Genomic DNA, 6000 nt, shown 5'->3' with positions numbered 1-6000 from the left:
ATTTATCACTTGGTCTTTATCTCTCTTGAGTTTTTTCTTGCAGTTTCTCACCCCATCACTGCTGCCGCTTGTGACCGCTGTCATGTTTTTAAGCAATGTGCAAGATTGGTCACATCAACGAAAATACTAGTGGCTGCCGGGAGCCTTCTCAGCTGGGGAAATTTAAGGAAAACAAACCCTTCTTTGTGTCCGTGCACACATCATGATTGTCACGAGTTGTGCGGTAGGCGTGCTAAGGAGATGCAGTCGGTGCTCACTCCGGCGAGAGCCGGCGGTGGGAGGTGCCCGCTGGCCGTGGGCATGAGCCCCTCCTGGCTGAGCCAATCCTAGCTGCAGCGCCAGCCAGATAGGCAGTGCTCATTATTCACTGACTCCCTGGTTGGACCGAGACCTGTGGACCAAGAAAATATGGTAGAAACAAAATGGAGTTCTTCAAGAACCTTAAAAATAGCAGGTGACTGAATACATTCTTCACACTGTAAGGAGTTGTTGGTTTTGGCTGAAGTAGACTTGGGAGGGTTTCAGGTCGTTTTATCTGTAGCAGTTCCATCTTCTGTTAGCCTGGGGGAGAAAAGGCTTGTGCTTGTACAGCTGAGTATCAGATCTCTGGCTCAGGAAGTGTTAAATGCATGTGTTTATTACTTTTAATGCTGGTATGTTTTTCATGTCAGCAACTAGCCAAAACTGGGGGACCTGCGGTTTGTTTCAGCCGGTAGAAATTAATGACAGGTTTATTGCAAAGTTGCATGTAAAGTTTTGTTTCCACAAGCACGGGCTGAGCGGGACAAGAAGGGACCCTTGGTTAGTTCGCAGCATGCAGTCGAGCCTTGCGACACCTCCACAAACGTGTCCCCCCCCCCCCTTAAAGGGAGTCCTGCAACTCTGCAGCAACCCCAGCTGCCTCTTGGTCCTGTTGTGTTGTTTCCCTTGTACCCGCTCCCATCCCTCTCTGCCCCCAGTCTGCATTGCTCACATTCCCAAGCTCTGCGTGTGGTGGCGTGCCTGTGCGTGCACACGTGTGGGGCGAGGGAGGGCAGCTAGGCTGGTCCTCTGCTCTGGCTAGAAAACCACTGTTGGTTGTGAAAGCAGCTTGCCTGCTCCTGTCCTCCCTCAATATCCATGAGAGCCCCCCTGCCCACATAGCTCACATTCCTGAGCCGCTTTTCATTTGGGATGGTGTTTTGTTTTGGAGGCTGTTACCGCTTGGTAAGGGAGTTTCCTCATAGCTACATCTTCATGGGAGGGCAGTGATTTATGTCCCTCAGTTTCAAGCACAGTTTAACACATCTGGTGCTGGTTCTGGGTGATTCCAGGTCTTTTTGGTGACTGCAGGTGAGTGAGGGGACAGAGGCATGCAGGAGTGAGGACAGGACAGTGTGCAATCAAGGGGCCAGAGGTTTGGCTATGCATGATCTGAAGAAGAGCAGTGGAGTCCTGGAGGAGGCTCAGTAGGTGCTGGTGTCTCTGTGACTATTGTCTAGGGAGGAAGTTTCATTGTAATTTCAGTTAAAAGACCTTTTTTCCCCTCTTCCTCCAAGCAACTTGCTCATTTGCATCACAAAAGTGAGCCAGGGTTGTCTCCTTAGTAAGTAGCAGAAAGAAGATCTCTTCAACTGTTTGAGTAAAAAATGGGGTGATTTATGGGTTGCTTTAGGCTTACTGGTGCATTCAAGTATAACACTTAATTGAACTGGTTAATACTGTATTTCTGCAATGTCGAGTTACAGCCATTCTTGTATCCGTGCTGAGAGAGTCTCGTTACAAGCAGGAGGAGTGGCTGGCCTGTGATACTGGTGTTGCCTTGTAGAAGAACTAGCTGGGTATGTGAGGCCTTTTTCCCTACATATCCACTGTTCAGAAACACTGGGCTGATACTCCCCATGTCTTACCAATGCTCTGCCAGAGATTCTCTGAGCAAATCAAAAATAGCAATAAAATAGTGTGTATATGCACAGCTAGGAGCACAGTAGTGCTGGCACTTAAGGATTTTCTGTCATCTGACAGCCATTTTGTATATATATTAAAGCTTAGTCAAATTGACTTTGGCGGAGCTAGAACATCTCAACACTTTGATTTCAACGCAGAAGTTGTCAAGCCACAAAGCTGCTCTGATATTCCTGCCTTAACTTTCTGTAAATAGGTGTGTGAGCATGGGAGGTCCTTGAAAATGTGACCAGTGTATCTGTACTGTAGGTTAGAAGCAGTAGGTACTCCCTATGAGCCTTTTCTCTCTCCTTTGTGTAAATCTTTGTACCTTTGCCTAAAACCCAGAGTAGTACAGAGGCTACGGAAGGGGCCAGAGTAAGGGATGGAAGTCTATTCTGCATCGCCTCAAGATTCATGTTTCTGTGCTGTGTTGCAAAATGGTAATGTTAATGCTCTTGCTCTGAACAGATAGCCTTTTGTGGCTGGCTAAACTTCGGAAAAGTGTTAGGGTCAAAGAGGAGCATTTTCTTTTCCTTCCTTCCCCAAGTAAAATCTTTGCTTGACTGATGCTTAAATACTTAGGTTAGGCCGTCTTTGCCCTGCCAAAATCCAGTGAAGTTTTCTTTGCCAAAACTGAGGTAAGCTCCAGATAAAACTTGACATGTGGTGAGTTATCTTTCCAATTCCTTTAAGAATTGTGTTCTCTTGCAACAAATTACTCACATAAAAGCACTTGATAAACCATGTCTAGACTGCAAAGACCTGGATTTGACTGTAATTAAAGCAAGGGTGGCTTGCAGGTGAGGATTTAACTGCAGTATATTATCCTAGCTTTTGCTAGAAAGAGATTGACCTTAGCTGAGATGGTTTTGACTTGCATGCAGAGGTGAATTGAAGTCAGGTAGTTAAAATGGTACTTCCCCCCACCTGCTTAGCCTGCCACATGGTGAAAGTCATCTGCCCACAGTGGGATGGCTGAACAGCTCATGGAGGTGCAGGTTTCAGTGAAGTGTCCAGAGAAAAAATTAAATCCATTTCCTGCTGGTTTTGGAGAATTAGGAGAATAATTTTGGAGAGTTATCAGGAAGATTTTGACTGTAGTGCTGAGATAGGAGGCTTCTTAAAATATCCCTGTTAGAAATACTGGTTTTGATACTGGCGGTTAGACAAGCTCACCGCGCAGCTCTGACTGGTCCATGCTGTCCGACCACCCTCCTCATCGGCCCATCTGTGCCCATCGCCTCATCTTGACCACTTAAGCCAGGTTGATTACCAGCCGCCTATTGATTAAGAGGGATTAGGAGAGGCCTGGATGTCTAACACAACTGGTTTCTCCCAGCTCTGAACAAGTTGGAGTGGAAGTTGTGGCATTGCCTGTGGGTCCCTCCTGGGAGCTGTTCAGGGTAGTTTTTTGTTGCAGTACGAAGAAGCACAATGTAACTCCTGGCTTCTGGTAGTTTTACCTAGTGGCCTTGAATGTTTGCCCAGACATGTCTGTGAAGCATCTCAAATCTTGGCTGTTCTCATGCTTTTGCTATTCCTCTTTCTCGGCTCTCCAGACTCCTTTTATTTCCTGTAACTTTTCTATCTAGCGCATGCTTTGTTCACTGCCTGTCAAGTTGTGCCTGCTCCTCCTCTTTCACCCTGCCCCTGAATGCTCGCTCTGTTTATTCAAAGTCTCTAAGACAACACAGAAAAGGGGGGTAATGAGAAGAAAATGGAAGAAATAAAAGTGAGAAGTGAAAGAACTGTCCCTGACAGAATTCAGGCTCCTCTGTTCAATCTGACAAGTAAAACTTTTTCTTGAGAGGCTGTCCTTCCTTTCGCATTTTCAGTCTGTTGTCAGATTTCTGCTAGTTTTGAACTTTGTCTCAAGGGGCTATTGCAGGAGCAGAAGTGATGAGCCAGCCATGCAATTCCTTTTCTCCTCATTGCAAGTTGGGCGGGGTGGGGGGAAGACATAGCTGCCCCTCACTGTAACACAGCAGCAACTACCATGACTTTTCATGCTGCTGCAGTCTTACAAGATGTTCTACTTTGGAAATGGAAAAAGATGACATACTGGGCTATTCTTGGTACCAAGCGCAAGCTTCAGCATTGCAAAGAAAATTTATGTGTATCTAATAAAAGATACACATACTACTTCATGACAACTTGCAGAGAGGGAACTTTTCCTGGCAACGAACATTGGCCTGAATCTTGTCTTGTCCGTGCATGTCTGAGAACTTGCATTTTTGCCATCTTCTCAGAAACAGAGCAGAATCCAACCTGGGATAAATCACATGGGGGCCAGGGGTCACAACAAGCAAATGCTTTGAGGTGCCACAGGTGCTTTTGTGAGTACTCTCTAGCCTCAGTTGTTTACAGCTGGGTAGTGCAGGCTGTGGACTAGCCCTCTCGCTGCCTTCTGCTCTGGCCACAGCTGTGACCAGCTGGGCTGGTGGGACAAGGCATGCACTTGCTCTGCCGGCTGCTCTCTTAAGCTCTTCCTGCTTTCTGCAGGAATCTGGTATTTTCTTAGCTGTGAACGCTCTTCTAGCCTGATTTATGCACAGTTTTTTTGAACTGATCTTTTGATTTCCTTTCACAGTTAACCTGTTACTTGAGAACTGGTTGTTACAGGACTGCTTACACTCTGGGTGAAGAATAGCCACAAATTGTGTTGTACATTTCGGTATGAATTATGTTTTGTTACTGTGGAAAAAAGCTGTTGTGCTCCATGACTGGCTTATAATTCATCTTGGATGGCCCTAGAGGGACTGAAGTTGGGCAAGGTGAATGATGGTCAGTGCTGATATTGAAAGTGAAGATGGAGTTACAGGCAAAGGCAGCTCTTGGTTATCTTTTTTATCATGAAAAAGAGATAATATTCATGTTGCTAGACTGAGATGCTGAGCTGCTCTGTGATCTAGGAAGTCTCCACTAACTCCATCCATTTCCTCAGTTGTTTCTTGAAAACTTCATTTTAAGTCATGGTTTAATTTCTCTCTGAAGGGAGGAGACCCTTCTTACTTTCACCTTGCTGGCTATCTGGAGTGACAGAAATTGCATCAGAAGCTGGATGGGGTTTTTTGTAGATAAGTTTCACTTCTGTGTGGCTCTGGCATTCATCAGTCCTGTTCATGATAGAAGTTGCAGGTCATTGAGATATTTTAACTCCTGACCTAATACCATGTGACTGTTTCCTCTGCTCTTGCCCAGTTTGCTCAATTCTCTGTTTGGTCAGCAGCTGGGGAGCTGCTGGGAGCTTGGCTGGCGACAGGCTGGCCTTGGCTCCAGGTTGCACACAGAGCTGGCTTGTTGCTGGTATTAGCCTTGTCTGCCAACTGATGCGACTGGCGGGCTGAGCAGGAGGCTGCAAAGTTAAAATGCTGTCGGTGCTCTCAGCCCAGGGGCAGGGCTGGATGGCAAAGTCCGTCGGGTCATGCTTATGGGGGGACAAGGGTGATGGGGGTGCACGCCCTGCACTGGGGAAGGAAAGCAGGCTGAGCCTGTGCCGTGGAGGCTGCCTGCTGCAGAGCTGCACCGTCCTTGTACCTGTGTTTCCTTAGGTTTGCTGAAGTGTAATTGTAAACAGCCATTTCCTACTTTCTTCTTTGTACATCTTTTTTCGGTGTTCCTTTTAACCCTGATTTTTTCCTTCAAGTTGCCTGTTACTTATAACTCCTAATTCCAGTTTAATGACTTTTTTTGTGTCTAGGGATTGTACGTTATTTGCATCACAACAGAGCCCCCTGAGAGACTTGGAGTAATGTCAGCTCTGGATCTGGCGGTAGGCAGTTCAAAGCGCCAGGCATGAGTTTTATCAAGTTGATACCTTTGTGCTGCTAAGTTCGAAGACACTGATCCAGTTTGAACTAGGCAGGTGGCAGGTCAAGCAGCACTTCTGAGAGTTGCCTGGCCAGCAAAACTTGTTTTAATGAGAAATAATAGAAGAGTAACAAGTCTGTCACAAGGAGAAGTTTCAGGAGTTCAGTTTTATGCCACCCGTAGTAAAAATAAGTTCATAAACATCAAGAGCATCTCAAGAGTTAGTCAGTCACTTCTTTTTGGCTTGTGTATTATGGCCTGTTC

At 46.2% G+C, this 6000-nt stretch overlaps 1 protein-coding gene across 1 annotated transcript in view; it reads left to right on the top strand.

Moving 5' to 3' along the window:
* Positions 1-407: 407 nt before the first annotated feature.
* Positions 408-6000, top strand: part of KANK1 (KN motif and ankyrin repeat domains 1) — a 118438-nt gene continuing 112845 nt past the window's right edge. The window contains exon 1 of the mRNA XM_052777594.1: positions 408-454. The gene's annotated coding sequence lies outside the window, so the exon portion shown is untranslated. The remainder of the gene's footprint in view (positions 455-6000) is intronic.

This window comes from Harpia harpyja, chromosome Z (assembly GCF_026419915.1).
Source record: "Harpia harpyja isolate bHarHar1 chromosome Z, bHarHar1 primary haplotype, whole genome shotgun sequence".
In the NCBI taxonomy this organism is placed as follows: domain Eukaryota; kingdom Metazoa; phylum Chordata; class Aves; order Accipitriformes; family Accipitridae; genus Harpia; species Harpia harpyja.
The sequence above is the reverse complement of the archived record's forward strand: the minus strand, read 5'-3'. Positions and strand labels throughout refer to the sequence as shown.